This window comes from Mya arenaria, chromosome 15, assembly GCF_026914265.1.
Source record: "Mya arenaria isolate MELC-2E11 chromosome 15, ASM2691426v1".
NCBI classification, from domain to species: Eukaryota; Metazoa; Mollusca; class Bivalvia; order Myida; family Myidae; genus Mya; species Mya arenaria.
This window is the reverse complement of record NC_069136.1, coordinates 54,367,174-54,386,068: the sequence shown is the minus strand read 5'-3', so window position 1 is coordinate 54,386,068 and position 18,895 is coordinate 54,367,174. Positions and strand designations below refer to the sequence as shown.

General features: G+C 33.7%; 1 long non-coding RNA gene across 1 annotated transcript; it reads left to right on the top strand.

Annotated features, from left to right (window-relative positions):
• The first annotated feature begins 2,155 nt into the window (after positions 1-2,155).
• On the top strand, positions 2,156-9,290 carry LOC128220281 (uncharacterized). Its single transcript, XR_008258744.1, has 2 exons — positions 2,156-2,215; positions 6,501-9,290. It is a non-coding gene; the product is annotated as an uncharacterized LOC128220281 (long non-coding RNA).
• The last annotated feature ends 9,605 nt before the right edge of the window (positions 9,291-18,895 follow it).

Below are 18,895 nucleotides of genomic sequence, written 5' to 3'. Positions count from 1 at the left end.
GCCAGTGGTGGTGATTCGAACAATGAAATAACAATTTCTTATTGTCCACTGTTTTGAAATTTTAGTACGCTCTCGCTTTCAATTTACAGGGCTGGGACACAATATCAGCGACGTCATTTCCGCAATGACGATACGTTCTCATACGATTGGGCTTTTTCTGAAAAACAATCAATCATTTTAGTCATTTTAGGCATGTTACAAAAAGAAAACAAAATGCTTGCTTCGATGTAAAATTGTAATATATTTCACCACGTGAGCACCAACAGCATATGTTTCAGTCGTAGCTACGCCACTCGTGAAATACAGCTTTTAGTTCACACTCGTTGAAATATATTACAAACTGACATTGAAAAAAACAGTATCCTCTATGAATTGCATATTTCATTATGTTTTTCATACAGCGAACAGCTGATCAATGCTGATTTTCTATATAGCTATTTTGGTTTGAATGTTAATCTAGGTACAAGGCCCATAAAATATTAGAAGTGTATAGTAAAAGGATTGTTCTTTAAATGCAGTATATAAGTATATATGATTATACTGCCATACAAAATACAACACAAAATGTCAACAGTTTAATACTTCGCCACCATTTTTGCAATATTTTCCTGGTACGTACACATTCATATCTTTAATTGATACTTGCAAATTTAAATTGTTGATCTAACTGTACAACAGATAAGATTAATAAGCAGCATCACAACTACCATCCCCCAAACAATATGTAATAACAAGAGCATGGAAAGTGGGCGGAAATGGTCGTTTCTATTCTTATCCAGTTCATGCCTAAGTGGTTTGATCTTGTGTGCCATTAAACTGCCCGTGGATTTGTGAGATGCAGCTGATTCTCTTTCGGTGCTTTACAAATGCAGACACAACATTTTATTAGATAAGAAAAAATACACTAAATCATAGCTGTATTTTAGATTCCCTGAAGCTGTATTTGTATTTATTAATTCGTCTGTAACTTCATAATTTCCATTTATTATTGATTACATTTATACTATTACTATATACTATTATTTATGTTTCAGGGATAACATGTATTGATTGTCTTAACATTATAACAGTGATTAACTAAAGAAAGAATATTGTAAATCTACAAATTCATTCACCCCTGAGCTGTTTTCGGAACTACACACCAAATTTGTGCCGACGATTAAGGATAAAAGATGACCAAGTTTTGTTGAAAACCGTTCGTTTTAGACATAGGTCGCCGAAAATCGATTGCATAAGCCAGGAATCGACTATCGCTCGGTTACAAACATAAAATGTTAGATAAACAGTATCAATTATTTGGTATTTAGCCAAAATGAAAAGAAAAAAGCACAAACATATTGTAGATTTAAAATAAATATTAGCCTTTTTTAAATTAATAGCTACGTGGCCACAAATTATCCAGTTCAAAGGCACCAAAATATCGCTTTAAATGTTTTCATATGTACACAGAACATACACTTTTTTGTTTTTGTCATTAAAGTCAAATGAGGGTAAACATAGATATGCATTAAAATGATTTTTTAGGCTTTAAAGGTTTTATTTAAAAAACACACAGCTAAACTGTATCAATTCTTTGATATTTAGCTATAAACGTAAAGGTTTGAATGAGAATCATTGATTTATAGATTGTTTTCATGTTGTTAGTTACACATGTACCTGTTAAAAAATTAAATGCAGCTTTTTATTCTTTGATACTACATAAGATTTAACGTGTCTATTAACTTCTTATTTAGATTACATAATCGTAAAGTTAAGCGAAAAGGCTAGACCGATTCATTCCGACCATCGATTATGATTTCTGATCGATATAAATCTCTACACGAGTATTACGCTACATACACAATAACTACTTTTAAAGTCCCTGTTTAGAGCCTAACCGAAAACAAAAAAATAAAAATAGACAAAAAAATGTAAAATTACAGCAAACATACATAATACATACATATATCTATTACATAATATAACTGTTGGGGAAGCAGCATTAGGACGGTAAGTGCACATACATTAAAGTGACACTCGTATTTAAAAACAAAACATACTCATTTATAACAAACACAAATCTTAACTATAAACCTTTAGTTACTTAATAAATAATGCATTTAAGGAAAGTATTAATAACTGATTGTAACCGTGTATTTAATAGCTGAATACGGACAAATATTAAATGACTGGTGGGTCCATAAAGATTTACAGTGATCAACAATCGTCTCATAAGGTAGTAATACTGTGTTTTCTGCTCCATTCTTTTAAATTCAACACGGTGTCTTTTATAAGAAACATTATTTTCAATATTTATTCATCCTTTTCGGTAAATTAAAACAATTGTATTAATTGTGGTATAACTTATTTGGGAGTAAGAGTGCATCTTTAAGAAATCACGTGTTAGTTCAACCGTTTAGTAAGTACCCTGCCTCTCTTCGCTTTACTAATATTAAATCTATTGTGTGAAAGTGGGAAAGGAATTCAGGTAATCTACGTTTTAATATTTAATTCACATTACGTACTGATCGTATTATCTATGCCTGTCTTATGGACAATATGCTATGTCTTGATGTCAACGTGCATTGTGGTAACCATGCCGGTCAAGTGGGCTTTCTCCGGGCACTCCGGTTTCCCGCACAACACATGACCACTCGCGCAACATCGTTCCAACGAGAGTGACTCAGTATAAGTTATCGTAACTTTCTTTACAATCATTGTAAAATATATAATGTTTAATTTAACGTGCATTGATCTGTCATATTTCAAATGAATGTTTAAAAAATCGATTACATTTTATATGTATAATTTGTTTTTAAAAATAAGTAAAATATTTCACTGGTTTGAAAATTCAATCGATCAATTTGGCGAATGAGTTGTTTTCAAATATATATATAATTTTGATTTTGCGAGTAGTTAATAAAAGCCCATTGAATTATAACCAGTTAAATACGTTAATTCAGCTTAAAACGACTATTTACAATCACAAATCGATATTGCAAGCAAGGGTTTTCACTTAACCCTAGCTTTGATGCCTAACACTTAAGCACTTCTAATTATGGTCTGTATTATGTCATTTCGATTGGGTTTCATGATTTCATTTAAATAAGACGCAATTGGTTTCAAGGAAACATTACACGTAATATTACCCTTGTTGAAAATATTCCTTGTTCAGAGGAAAACACTTGAAAGATAGGCACGGCTTAAATAGTGTATAAGGCAATAAATGACAGTGATATGACTAATGTATCGATTGTCTCACTTCAAAACGCAGAAGCTGCAAAATCCCAAGTTTTCAGTTGTAGAGTTTTGGGTATTTTCTTGAATATTTAAACTTTATTTCGTGGGAAAGTGCCGAATTTACACTTTCTTAAGGTTCAAAATTGGATTGTCTGTGAGATGTCCATTCATTGTTCGACATTTTGATCACTTGATACAACGCCATTTTCTTTCACGATTTTTATTCTGCCATTAGATGCAATAAGATGCGGCTCGCCTTTATAAATTTCGTGATATGATAGATTCCGAAACCGGAAAAAATGTAGCTTCGGCATTTTGATGAGAGGCCAACGATATGTCATAACATTTACCATGTTTGGTATGTCGGTGTTGTTTAACATTGATTAAAGTTTCCTTAGCAACTTGATGAGACACAAAAAATGCAGTATTAATTACCGGTGTATGGTATACAATTTCAGCCGCGCACTGGTAGATTTTGGCACGCGTAAACCAACTTTAGAACACAACCTACATTTAAAATACAACCTACATCTAGAACTAATGAAGTTGCATATAGGCAATCATTAAGTTCTAGGCTAAAGCATTAGGAATTTCAACTTTCACGGGTGTTTAAAGGTCCAACCACTGCCACTCATCCGATACACAATCCCTGCGGAATATTTTGCGTTGACAATGTGTCAGCCAATGAGGTTATATTCTGAGTCAGTTAGAGGACCTGAATTAAAATCTTAAAGGTTAAGAGGGGCTCGCTCGTTTCGCTCACTCCGCCCATTCTTTATCTTTAAGTTTTTAATTTACGTCATTTAACTATTACTTAAAGCCTCCAGTGGGTTCTTATACTTAGTACTAATGCACCAGTCAATTGTATCCACGGCCCCCAAGGTCCGGGGGTATACTGGGGATAGTCGGTGAAATGGGCCGTGTTTTTACCTTCCCGGTGGCCCCGCAGTGCCGGGTGAATTCGGTGGTTTTGTATTCGCGCCAAATATAGCGGGGAATGTGTCTTACTTAGGGTTCCTGGGGTGCGGAGGCATTTGGCGGGGATTTTACCATCAGTTCGTCCCCGCAGAGCGGGAGTTTTACCCGGGCTTGGCTGGACCGAAATTCAAAGTCCCCGCTATTCCCCGGACCTTGAGGGGCCGTCGTTACAATTGACTGGTGCATAACTTTTCACTGACCGTGAAAGGGCGGTTTTCTAATGACGATACTATGGTACTTATTTATTTATTGTTGTCTTGTAGCGCTCAATTCATTGTTCGACAACAAAATAGAACACTTAAAAATGCACTTTTATTGCTTATTCTGTCCATATGACAGAAAGTTTCAAAGAGTTAAAAATTAAAGTGAGAAATTCCAATCAATTATTATGATTTTGAATCAATATTGTTGTAAAAGAAATGTCGTTCAATTAGTCATATCTCGTACACAAAAAAGATCGGATAGTACTGTCGAACACTAATTTTGCATTAATTCTACGGAAGATACATGTCTCTATTAAACCAGGCATTGACATTTTAATTAGATCTTTATATTTTTATACTCTTGACATTTTGCCTTTATAATAGCAGATATAAATTAATTTCGAATGCACGTTTCGGAAATACTTCTTAGTTATTAATAAACACGCGTGGTTGCTACACATTATTTACATTTGGAACGTGACTACCCGAGAAAATTTCTTTCTTCGTCAGACATCGCAGAAAACACACGTGTGTAACCGTTGTGAAAGAAAATATTTAACAAAGTTAGACCATGGTTAAACTGGGAAAGGCGTACAACGGGGTAAAGCAAGTAAAGTACAGGTACACTGCGGCCAGTCGGAGCTCCTTGGCCATTTTTATCGATAATAACCTTGGATGTATATGGACGGTTTACATACTCAGAAATGTTTAAGTCCGCTGCAAGTAGATCGCGTAGTAATTTATTTTAGCAGTTAAACTTAATTACTTTACTCTTGGGGGTCTTTATTATGTTTGCAATTATACATTTAACTGACAATCAATTAAACTTAAAACCAATTAATACAAGCTAAAACACAACATTTGATTAATGATATAATTTAAAAAAAATGCGGACTACTTCTACCCATGTACCGGCAAACATCCGAGGTTGTTTTCGATAAAAAATGCCGAGGAGTTCCGAATGCACTGCGGTAATACGAATATAGAATGTCATGTCTGTATACAATCAGGCACTCACTACGAAACTATTACAGTACATATATATATATATATATATATATATATATATATATATATATATATATATATATATATATATATATATATATATATATATATAAATATATATACTCAATTGGAACACCTCGGATATTTTCCATCGAAAAGCAACCTCAGATTGTTATGTGAGAATTCGTGAAATCTAACTTCGATGCAAGTAGATCGCGTAATAATTTCAAGTAAGTACTTAAGCCTTAGGACGTAAGTCTATGAAAGATATAATTACTTATGCAATTATACACTTAACAGTGAATTAATTTGAACTAAGAAATACGAAAAACATGTGTAGACCATTCAGTTTTATGAAACGTATTATTATTATTATTATTATTATTATCATTATTATTATTATTATTATTATTAATAATAATAATAATTATCATTATTATCAATTTTACGGACTACCTAAACTTATGTACCGGCATATATCCAAGGTTGTTTTCAATGGAAAGTGGTCCGATTTCATATGTAACATCAAGAAATGCGCAGGAAAGCGATCTGGTTTGGCGCAATTATGTTTAGGCCACGCTTTCGCACCAACATCCTGTGTCCATATCAATAATGACTTAAGGTGGCGCTGTATGCTAATGCCCTCAGCGGGCACACCGGCCCCTGTATCTCCAGACTTGTGTCGAATGAAAGGACGAAAACTTACAAGTCCGTTGGTTGGTGGGTTAATTGGTCATATGTCCACGGGTACATATGAACAGATTTATCTGGAGGCAAAACATAGTTATATAACGCTTGGGGGGGGGGGGCTTATTAAGTTTCAACGTCATAGGGTACAGCTCTGTGTCGATACACTTGTGTAGGTTATAATGTGTTGGGCTATCAAGGGTATTTTAATTGTTGTTGACAATGGAGTGGTTCACTGAAGGCAAAGTACATTAAGTGCCTTTGAGTAGATCTCAGTCATATCACTAGTTTTGCCAGCCAGGATTCAAGAGTCATTATAAGCCGCATCTACCGTTGAGGCAACTGCGCTGTTTAAACTAGATGGACTACTATTATGACAGTAAAATTATAAGTTTAATATTTCAGATTGGTGAAGACCTACGAAAAAACTTTGAAGTGTAATTAAAGGATATTTTCGGAAAATAACGAAGTATTCTCGCCATACAAGTAAAATGCAACACGCTGTTCAAAGAGGGAGAAGGCGCAGAAATGCTGGCAAAGTTCGCTTGATAGAGGATTGCCTTGAGGCTGATGTTCGAACAAATCTGAGGCGTTGGTGGAAAGATGAAATTTCAGGAGAAACATGTGTTAAAAACATAATGGATGGTGGGTTTGCAGTTGGAGCTAGAATAGCTGGCATTGGAGGTGAAATAGTTGGTATGAGAGTCGGTAATGCGATCGGTGGGCCTATCGGTACTGCTATTGGGACTATAGCAGGTGGTGTCGTATCTAGTGCCTGTGCTGTAGCTGGTCAATTGTTTTCGGACCATTTAACACATTGGATCTTTGGTCTGCCGAAACCTTTGGCTCTGCAAAATGCGTTCCGTTTTCTGGGGTTGCCGCAGTCGAGCTCCAACAGTGAAATAAACACGCAATATCGAAAACATGCTTCGCGGTATCATCCCGACAAAGGTGGCGACAAGGACAAATGGACACAACTTCAGTACTCATTGGCCATTATACGCCAAGCAAGGGGAGCACACTAGACAAAAAGCCGCAGTTTTCAAAAGATTCTCTATTCGGGTATAGTAAGCAGCGAAACAATACCGAGTTCTTCATTTTAGTATAAAATCGAATTGGTTCATGATGTTAAATACAATGACAACAGACACGGTTTCAAAGATACGTAAACAACAGCGTCAAACACAAAAGAGACAAGCGAGTCATTAGCTTAATACAAGTATTAAGTGTTTCAATCTGAATATTCACATGGTAGTATATGGGTTGAACACATGCACCTATAGGTGATCTTACCTGCAGAATTGATTTTTATATAAAAAATATGGACATTTATCTGCATTTCAATGCATTGAAGGTCTTGGTTGGACACATACTTACGCGAAAACCGTGTTTAAAATATCATAACTTTTTACCATTGATTCGTGTTTATATTTTTTCTAAGATTCAATCATCGGGGGTGGTATTCAACATTCATCTTAAGTTAAGTCTTTTTGTCATACATCATTGAGTTCATTCACCCTATTGATCAGTTATTAATAACAATTAATCCGATTAGCTACATCGTTCTTAGATCCAATTAGACCAATATTGAATACCAGCCCGGAACCACTATGTGCTCCATAAGCATGATGCGTCATGCTTTATTTGTATTGCACAATGTCTTATATGTATATGTATGCTGATTGTTTGATAACTACGGCATTTGCTGATATTTTCACTAACATATTCTCAGATTCTCAAGTTCTTTTTAAGTTATTTATATTATCTTTGATTGTACTTTAAAAAAAAACGCGTGACACAAATATTATTTTTAGATTTGCTTGATTTCCATTCATTCCATAAGAGTTTTAATACAGGGTCGTAAGAAAGTAAAGATCTTAAATGAACGATTGATAATATTTTAGCATTATCATTATCCAAAACATTTTTGGCAAGTTTCACACAATTTTCTAGCGTCAATATATATAGCTAGTAATTGTGAGTGCAGTAAATATTCAAAAGAAGACAGAGAATGTTCCATTTTGTCAGATATCGTCAGTAAAGCCATTGAAAACGTATTTTTTCTTGACTTGGATATGCGAAATTTTGTTTAAGTGACTTTCTGTCATTTGCTTTTTGGTATGCGTATATGTCTAAGAACCAGCTAAATAAGAATGATGACAAACAATTATATCGCAGGTTTTCATATCTACGTTCGTAAATTGATGTTTTAAAACTCATTTTTTAAAGCGTTAGTAAAACTTTTAGCCACAAAACTGAAGTTTCGACCGTAAATATTAAAAACTGCGATCTGATATTTTGACACCAGTCTTATATCACTGTTTCCCACCAAGATAAAACAAATATGCAAAGCAGTCTATCTGAGAGAGCAAAGTTTTAAGGTATTCTTATAGTTGATTTGGTCATTACAGTAATTATACAAAAATAATCACATTTGTTTTAAGATAACATATACAATATGGTCTTCAAGCCATGTTTTTGGTTTGTGATGCCTTGTTTTTGTGTTATCTGTCATTGGCGTTAACCCTGTGCCATTAAACGGGGGGTATGTTTAAACTTATGACTACTAGACTTGTTTCTGTAGTTTTTCATATAAATATTCATAACACTTACAACGGCAATTCAAGCAATCATTAACAGTATAATACAATACTTGAAACATTCAAGAAAGATAAGGGTATCATAGTCTATAATCTTCAACAATCACATGAGCATCAGAAGATCATGTATAACAATTGCATTATTTTTCAATTTTTATACACATGTAAAAGTACATTACATTTTGGAACTCTACAATTTTTCCATATTTTTTTATCAAAGTACCAAGACATTTAAATTACCAATGTTTGTAAATGTAAAAGGTGTTGTTTATTTCATCAAATATTCAAAGAAAAAGCATTTCTTGTGTGAACTCGTGTACAATCTCCAAGATTCTTTATTGGTATTTGAAAAAGAAATTAGCATATGTACTTCGTAGTTAGGATGTTTGTTAAAAAAGGTATTTTAGGCCAGTGGCCTTGTATTATCAATTGAACAATGGACCAGACTAAACGTACATTTTGTCTTATGCGAGTTATTGTCCTTTTATGATAACTTTGTTTGCATCATAATTTGTATGCTAATTGTTGATTTGTTTCTATTGCATGAATGGTTGAGTTATCACCCTATAAGTAAATAACAGTATATCCTAATTCATGAATGGTTGAGTTATCACCCTATAAGTAAATAACAGTATATCCTAATTCATGAATGGTTGAGTTATCACCCCAAAAGTAAATAACAGCATATCCTGATTCATGAATGGTTGAGTTATCACCCTTTAAGTAAATAACAGGATATCCTGATTCATGAATGGTTGAGTTATCACCCTTTAAGTAAATAACAGGATATCCTGATTCATGAATGGTTGAGTTATCACCCTTTAAGTAAATAACAGGATATCCTGATTCATGAATGGTTGAGTTATAACCCTTTAAGTAAATAACAGGATATCCTGATGCATGAATGGTTGAGTTATCACCCTTTAAGTAAATAACAGGATATCCTGATTCATGAATGGTTGAGTTATCACCCTTTAAGTAAATAACAGGATATCCTGATGCATGAATGGTTGAGTTATCACCCTATAAGTAAATAACAGGATATCCTGATGCATGAATGGTTGAGTTATCACCCTATAAGTAAATAGCAGTTTATCCTAATTCATGAATGGTTGAGTTATCACCCTTTAAGTAAATAGCAGTTTATCCTAATTCATGAATGGTTGAGTTATCACCCTTTAAGTAAATAACAGGATATCCTGATGCATGAATGGTTGAGTTATCACCCTATAAGTAAATAGCAGTTTATCCTAATTCATGAATGGTTGAGTTATCACCCTTTAAGTAAATAGCACTATTTCCTGATGTATGAATGGTTGAGTTATAACCCTTTAAGTAAATAACAGTATATCCTGATGCATGAATGATTGAGTTATCACCCTATAAGTAAATAGCAGTTTATCCTAATTCATGAATGGTTGAGTTATCACCCTTTAAGTAAATAGCAGTTTATCCTAATTCATGAATGGTTGAGTTATCACCCTATAAGTAAATAGCAGTTTATCCTAATTCATGAATGGTTGAGTTATCACCCTTTAAGTAAATAGCACTATTTCCTGATGTATGAATGGTTGAGTTATAACCCTTTAAGTAAATAACAGTATATCCTGATGCATGAATGATTGAGTTATCACCCTATAAGTAAATAGCAGTTTATCCTAATTCATGAATGGTTATCACCCTATAAGTAAATAACACTATTTCCTGATGTATGAATGGTTGAGTTATAACCCTTTAAGTAAATAACAGTATATCCTGATGCATGAATGGTTGAGTTATAACCCTTTAAGTAAATAACAATATATCCTGATGCATGAATGGTTGAGTTATCACCCTATAAGTAAATAGCAGTTTATCCTAATTCATGAATGGTTATCACCCTATAAGTAAATAACACTATTTCCTGATGTATGAATGGTTGAGTTATAACCCTTTAAGTAAATAACAGTATATCCTGATGCATGAATGGTTGAGTTATAACCCTTTAAGTAAATAACAGTATATCCTGATGCATGAATGGTTGAGTTATAACCCTTTAAGTAAATAACAATATATCCTGATGCATGAATGGTTGAGTTATTACCCTATAAGTAAATAGCAGTTTATCCTAATTCATGAATGGTTGAGTTATCACCCTTTAAGTAAATAGCAGTATTTCCTGATGTATGAATGGTTGAGTTATCACCCTATAAGTAAATAGCAGTTTATCCTAATTCATGAATGGTTGAGTTATCACCCTATAAGTAAATCACATTTGAACCTGATGCATGAACGGTTGAGTTATCACCCTATAAGTAAATACCATTTGAAACTGATTTATGAACGGTTGAGTTATCACCCTATAAGTAAATAACATTATACCCTGATTCATGAACGGCTGAGTTATCACCCTATAAGTAAATATTTAAGGAGTTACATTTAAAACTTGTTCGTATAACCATTTCATAGCAAAGTATTTAAACAAAACAATCTTTGAATATACATGTTTGTTAAAATTGAATGAGAGAGTCGTTTGAATAAATGTATACATTTACCATTCAAAAATACTTTGTCATTATATTTCTTATTCTTGTAAGCACACGCACCCTCCTTATTCTTCTCAGGGTTAACAGATTTTTAGATTATTTAAGTTGAAAAGGAATATTGTCATTCATTATTGAAGTAAAAAAATAGGATTATGAACATTTGACAATAATGGGTCATATGGCAGAACATAACGCCTCCAAAATGAATGACGCAATGCCATTGGCCTAGGACTGGCCACACGGTGACCCCATACTTTTCCATATTTGGTCTCTAATCTTTATACGAATTTGTTACTATCGTAGCTGTGCTGTGTGTACATACAGATTTGTATTGTTAAACACGTTTTCGACATAATACCGGTTGATCAGAATAGTATGTCGTCCGTCTGGGCAGGCGGGCGTCAAACTTGAGGTTTCCGCTCAATATTTTGAATTGTGATTGATGTAAAGCGAGTAATACAACTGGGCATACACCAAACTCCTGTGGAGAGGTCCCTTGGAGTTTCCTTTTGAGTACGTGGAGACGAGATCGCTGTTATTAAAAATAGAAAACTGATTTACGCTCCATAAAATTAGTTAGGATTAACGTTTGGTGATAAAATATATATTGCAAGAAACTTAAGGGAAGGCGAACCTTACAATTTCATTTGGAGACGGTGGAGTCAAAGTCAACGTCATTGTAAATAAAAAAAGAAAAATAGTTTCTGCCCAATAACGTTTAGTAATGAAACACTCCATGTAGCAAGTTCATATTCAGACATACATGTGTTTGTGCGGTCATGGTCAGGGTCGCTGTCACAAAGATTAGAAAAAATGGTTTCTGCCAAATAACTTTAGTTACGATAAACGTACGGTGGTAATCGCGCAATGCAGTAAGCTCATGTAAAGACATACATTGGTTGGTTGGGTCAAGGTCAAGGTCGCTATTACATCAATTAGCAACAAGAGATATCTTTAAAAAAGATTCTCGGCCGTGGTAAACCAGCAGGATGACTAGAGCCAGAATTGTTTGAATGTTCGACATGTAATAGAGATTGTTTTTGGTTTAATTGTTATTGGGTAATCTCTGAGTCAGTGCAGCTTTCTGAAAGGAATATCATAACCATGCACAGTATTACAGAGTATTGCAATGTTTGAATAAATACGTGTTATTTTTCAATATAGAAATGTTTTCACCGCTTAAAAGGTAACGAAATGGCAGATGCTGTATTAATAGATTTATTGTAGGGCGTCAGTATATATATATATATATATATGACAGCCAGTTTGCGTGTGGCCTTCAACTAAACGCTCTTATAAAATATAAAAATATCAACTGAAATAACATGTCCTTATAAAGTTATTACTCAACAAACTAATGGTATAAAATGAATCAAAAATTAACTCTTCATTTCACAAATACGCATTCCCTTTTTCATCTTTATGGTCAGCAATTTGTCAGCAGTATCTTTCCATTTCTATATCGTCAGCTTATTGGTCAGCTGTTAAGCACGACTCGAAATGACGTTGTTTTCAAGTAAGTCTCAATGCAAGGATAGAAAACAGAGCAGGGCCGAATTACACCAAAAACAAGTCTGAATACAATGTGAAAAAAAAATCGCGGGGAATTCTAATTCTTCAACTTTTAAATATTCATAAATTTAAAGATCTCGTTTCCGATTATCCTTTGAATTTCACATGAAGTCAGTGTTATTTCAGACGGCCTAACGGCCGAAAATACGGCTCAATATCTTTAGATAGAAATTATGAATAGTGGTAAACCTTATTGTTCAGCAAGTTCATGTGATGGTGTATGATGAACCTGCTAACTGTTGCATGCAGCTGGTATGGCGCAATTTGTTAACAGCATTTTATTAATGTCTTTTTACCTTCTCTTTATCTTAAATTTAATTAAATCGTATGAGATAAATATTCCAAATCGCAAACCACAAAAACTGCGCCAGGACAGGCGGACTTGTGGCAGCCAAATGTTAATTCGCCATTTGTGGTTGAGTATTCAGACGGAGTGATTTCGGATGGAAAATTGGCAAATCGAAAAGTGACCTTTCAGGTTTGTTTATTTTCTTTATCACTTCTTCTGAGTGGCGATGTTTCACTTAATTATTATATGAATAATTGCATTTTTTAAATACAATTGTATGCAAAGATCATTCATTTTTAATATGCTCTACTTGTCAACACTGGATTTATAAAAAAAAGCGTTCTCAACTCATGGAAAGAAAATATCAAGATCTGAAATTAGCATTAAAGATAAACCTATCTGTTACTTCATTTACATGTCCGCTATGTGCATATGCCCAAATATAATCATTGCTATCATTTTTCATACTTATTTGTTTATCCCCACCCCAAAAAATATCCACTCAGCTACCAGATGGACGAGGATCAACCGCAACTGACCAGAGTTTTTTTGGATATAAATGACTCCTTTCACCCAATTCCAGATCATAAAGAAGACTGGCTACAACCTGGCGAGGACACAACAGCGGACACCACAAACCGTACGAGTATTGATTCTATATTATATTGCAGCACGAACAGTGAGTCTTCAGACTTATTTGACATAGTCAAAGCTCTACTAAATGAAAACAATGAACGTCCGGTTCTAAGCTACCTTAATTTTAACAGCATACGAAACGAATTCTATGAAATTCGTGAAACTTCTTGATGACAAACATTTAGATCCGCTCGTAATTGCTGAAGCCGAACTGGATGACAGCTTCAACAACAACCATTTCATCGCAGACGGATACAAGTTGAAAAAACGCAATCGCAACTGCCATGGTGGAGGATTGATGGGCTTCGCAAGAGGTTTTCTCCTCTTCAAACACCGAATGAACCTGGAAAATGACCAACTCAAAAGTGTCTGATATAAACTGTCACTCCAGAGGCGTAGATTGGGTATTCTGTACTTGTATCACATACCGTCTATGTCAGATACAGACTTTGAAAATTATACCTTTAAGTGTTTGAACACAATGATGATACCTTTTGAATATATCATCAGCTAGGAAAGGTTTAAATAATGACTTACTGACAAGAGATAAATGTAAACCTCTTCATAATATTTGTGATAACTTCAGCCTGGAAAATACTTTCTCTTAACATACATGTTTTTTTTTAAACTGCAGGCCCATACTTATTGATTCATCCACAGCAGTGTAAAGTATTTTGTATGTGAAACTGTCAACCTAATAACTTTAATGCCAACCACCACAGCGACAAGTATTAGACAGCAATGTGAGCCATTTATGAAAAAGAAGGTCTCTTATAGGTCATACAAAACATTTTCTGAACATCTTTGCCATGTACCGTTCCATCTTTTGAAACAGGTCATTGACGAGCATGCCCCAGTAAAGTAAACAAAACAAAAAAGGAATCCCCCACCTTCTATGAACTCTAGGTGCCGTAAACTTATTTACAAGACTCGTCAAGCAAGAAACACCTGTTACAGAAATTAGAACATGACAAACTGGTAAAGCTGCACAAATTTCAGAAATCTTAAAACCAAATTCAAAAGAGAATCTATACTGTAGCTTTTTATTTCCAAGAACGGAGTAGTTGGAAATCCAAATCTAAAGACATTTGGTCGATTTAACCTTTCCTCTCACAGAAATCTACAAATAAATCGAATAACTGAATAATACGCAAAGACAGGTTGAACATAGAAAATATGGTTTCTGTTCAAAAGCTGTTATCAAATAATATATACTCATTTCACATTGAAAGAGCGGGAACTATTGTAATGTCTTGAACTGAGTTTAAAGATAAATACCATATACTTGATTAAATACAGGAAACTTGCCAAATATCAGATGCTTTTCATTTCACCCCGGTCCCTGATACAGTTATTAGAAAATATATTGTTAGGTTAAATCCAACAAAAGCAACTGGGACAAATCCGATTCCTCCCAATATCATCACTACTGGCAAAGATTCTTTAATTTATAATCTGCTTATGAATCTAATTATTGTAACCAGTTGACAAGACTCTGATCTTACAATATAAATTTTCATATCGACTATTGAAAAAACGGCACAAACACAAAGTCATAGTTAATAATGTATTTGCTAATTCGAATTTGATCGAGTTGCAAATAAATTGACCATAAATAAATCAATCAACAAAACAAATACGTATAAATCCATCAATAAGTTACAAATCAACAAGAAATTTGTTTAAGTAGGCACATCAAATTTCACCACCCAAGCAAGCCGCCAACAAAAGCCCAAACAAAGCAACATAGAATAAAACAAATAAATATAAAGCAACAGACATAAAAGCAAATCGTAACAACACTATTAATTTTAATGCTTCTATTTTTTTCATGCAACATAGTATTCACACATTATTTTGTAAGAGTCTGCTAAATGCTAACCTGGAAATATAACAAACTATGTTACATCATAATCCAAATATTTATTTCTTTTCTAACTCCTGTACAATAAACATCGAAATTTTAACTTTATCAGCAATCGAACATCGAAATAGGTTTTGTAAGCGTCCAAACGCCAGTCCCCATAAGTTGTATGATATCTGACGGTAAACCAAGTCTAAAAGCCAATGTAGCCATCCCTCTTCTAAAGGAATTCGTTGAAAACTTTTCCTCATCTAAACCAGTTTGATTAATGTTTTTCTTCAACACTCCCATAAAACAATGGTAAAATATAGGCTGACCTGACTTTAATAAAAATAAAGGCTGATCTGGTTCTCTTTTAACATCTTTCAACATATAAGTAAAGGCTCGTTCTGGACATAAACTAGAATCTATCATAACAGATAATCGCATGACTAAAATTATATCCAGTCTGAATAGTCTTAGACCATTTAAAATACACCTATAACCCATTCTCCGCCACTTCTACATCTCTTGCTAATAAAATGTTTGGACCTTTTAATTTTCTTTTTTACTATAAGGAACCAGATTTAACTTTCTTGCTGATAGGAAAAAATGCAAACAAAATGAGACAGCAATATACTATATCATCACAATTTGATAAATCAAATACCTCCAGAAAATTCTTTAAATTAACTGGTGTACTAGGCTCCGCTCTTTAAACTTCAAAAGCAATGACCCATAAACATCAATACAGCAAAACCATTAGTGAAGGTATATTACGCAGTAAAATATTGAATATTTAAAGGTAAACTAAAGGTAAGCAAAAGACCCATCCGAATATGACCAATGAAATCATAAGCCAAGGATAATTTCCAGGTCACCAGCACTTTATGTTTTGATATGCGAAAAAGCAGCTAAACGACTGAATATCCTTCAACGACTAAGCAAATATATGTCAATCAATAATAAGCTTATTATTTATAAGACTTTTATCAGATACAATTACCTTCATGTTATTTGGCTTTTTATAAGCAAGGCCAACACAGAATACATAGACAAAATTCAATACACAGCTTTAAAAAATGTCTTTAATGATAACAACTCAACTTAGGAAATTCTTCTTCATAAAGTTAAATTGCCAATTTAACATCTGGGCATTGTACGATGCATCGCTATTGACACTTACAAACGTCTGATCGGTATCTCACCTGAATATATTCACCTTGTAGCATTTAGGGCATGCAATTTTAATCTCAGATATGAAAACCGAGTAAATATGCCATCAGAGAGAACATCTAAATATGTGAAAAACTATTTCCGGCCAGGTATGGACCAGCCTCCCAAAAGAAATATAGTACTCTCAAAACTGCCTTGAATATAGATTGCTGATCCACACCTTGACAGGTCTCTCTTGAAAATGCTAAATATGTTAATAATCTGTTTCCAAAGATTTTTTAGCAAACTAAACACAAAAAAGTATTTATAACATTTTTACCAACTACACTACAATACCATGCTTTATGTCCCAAGTACATACTGCTACTTACAATCTTGCTGTTTAATATGTATGCTATTAGTATCCTAAATTTATACTATTGACAGAGCATACCATTTTACAGTGGAATGTCAACTAGTGGAAAAGGGCGCGTGTGGACTAACCTTACAACCGGGAAAACTAGTTGATGTTATCATTGTATGCAGTGCTCTAATCCATCCTACTTTTTGAAATTGTTTGCATGAATATAATAAGAATCGGCCTTTGTAAATAGTTTTTCTATACGTATCTTATTCAAAGCTGCTTTTTTTCCAGGTCACCAGTTCATCATTAACCTTTGTTATATTGTGTATGTTTGTTATTCCTGTCGAAAAATAGTTCATTGAGCTAATGTTTCTAGTTATCATATACCCGACTTTAAATAGATTATTGTATCTTGCGTCTTTATGGGATTACATTTGGGGTCAGTGGGACAATGACAAGGTCGCTGTTACAAAACCAGAATAAAAATGGTAATAATACTGCATGTAGCAAACTATTGTGAAGACAAACATTGGAATTGCAATTACTTAAGTTGGTTCAAAGTTGTATAGCGATGAAAATTTGCATGTAGCTTACGCTTTATTTAAAAATGATTTAGTGGTCCATATGACCAGCATTTTTCACAGCTTATAAGTTATATCTGGGTTTTTTTATATATTACCAAGAAGTTTGTTTTTTCGTTTAGGAAAGAAAGTCTGAGTACCCTTTGTACTGGTTTGGGCAAGTAATCCAAACAATTTCTTTTATAAATATTGATATGTCATCTCGTAAACACAGAATATACTTGAGTTTAAAGCGTGTCCTGAACTTTTAAGACTTAAATTAATCGAATAGGTTAGATAACACCCTTTTATTGTTAGTACAGTTTATTAAATTTCGCTGACTTTATGATAAACTTCACCTTCTTTGATTACTCTTAACTAAATGTAGCAATTAGTTTTTAAGCAGTAGATATTTTTTATCTTTCTCTATTGATCAATTACGGTATATTTTTTTTGTTTTACTCTGCGCTGTATTTTTAGAACTAAGTAAATTGCAACTTAACGTTATTTATTTCTGTTTTGTTCAAATGTGAACTAACTGAATTCATATGTTCGTACTCAGAACAACGCCGAAAAATCCTAATGTAGACATCTCAATATTACTTTGGTCAGTGATACTAATTTGACAGTCAGACTGCTTGACATTTTAATAAATTAGAAACAAATCAAACCTACACAACTTTCACGAAAATTAAGGGATGCCAGCCGTCTCCACTTTTTGCAAGGATAGGTCACTGCGTAGCAGACTGCATATGCACATTATTTCTCTAAACAAGTTTAACAGTCAAATCAAGGCATTCAGACGACAATAACAAAATGAATGGTTAATGTGGAAACAAGATTTGTTTTGTTTTTAAAAAAGGACAGAAACGGCCAGTGAAAACGCTCAGACTCCGGACCATGGACTGAATAAAAGAACCTTTGGGCAAAAGCCTATTTTTCAACTAAGCTGTAGCTGTTGGTCTTAATAATCAGATTGTTCTAAACACTGTAAATACCATAGATTAAACACCAACAAGTTAAAACATGTTTTATTTTGTTCTTATTCCTTTTCAAAAATGTACTCGAACGGAAATTCGGGTACGTCCTTCTACAAACATGCGACATAATGATTAATTCAATAACAATGCGTTAGAAGCGTTTCTTGGCACTCTTAACGATATGAAGATGTTTTGGGATTACGCCATTACCAATTTTTAACCTATGTATGCAGAAGATATACCTGCATATACTTGGCACTTGCAGTATGTGCAGTT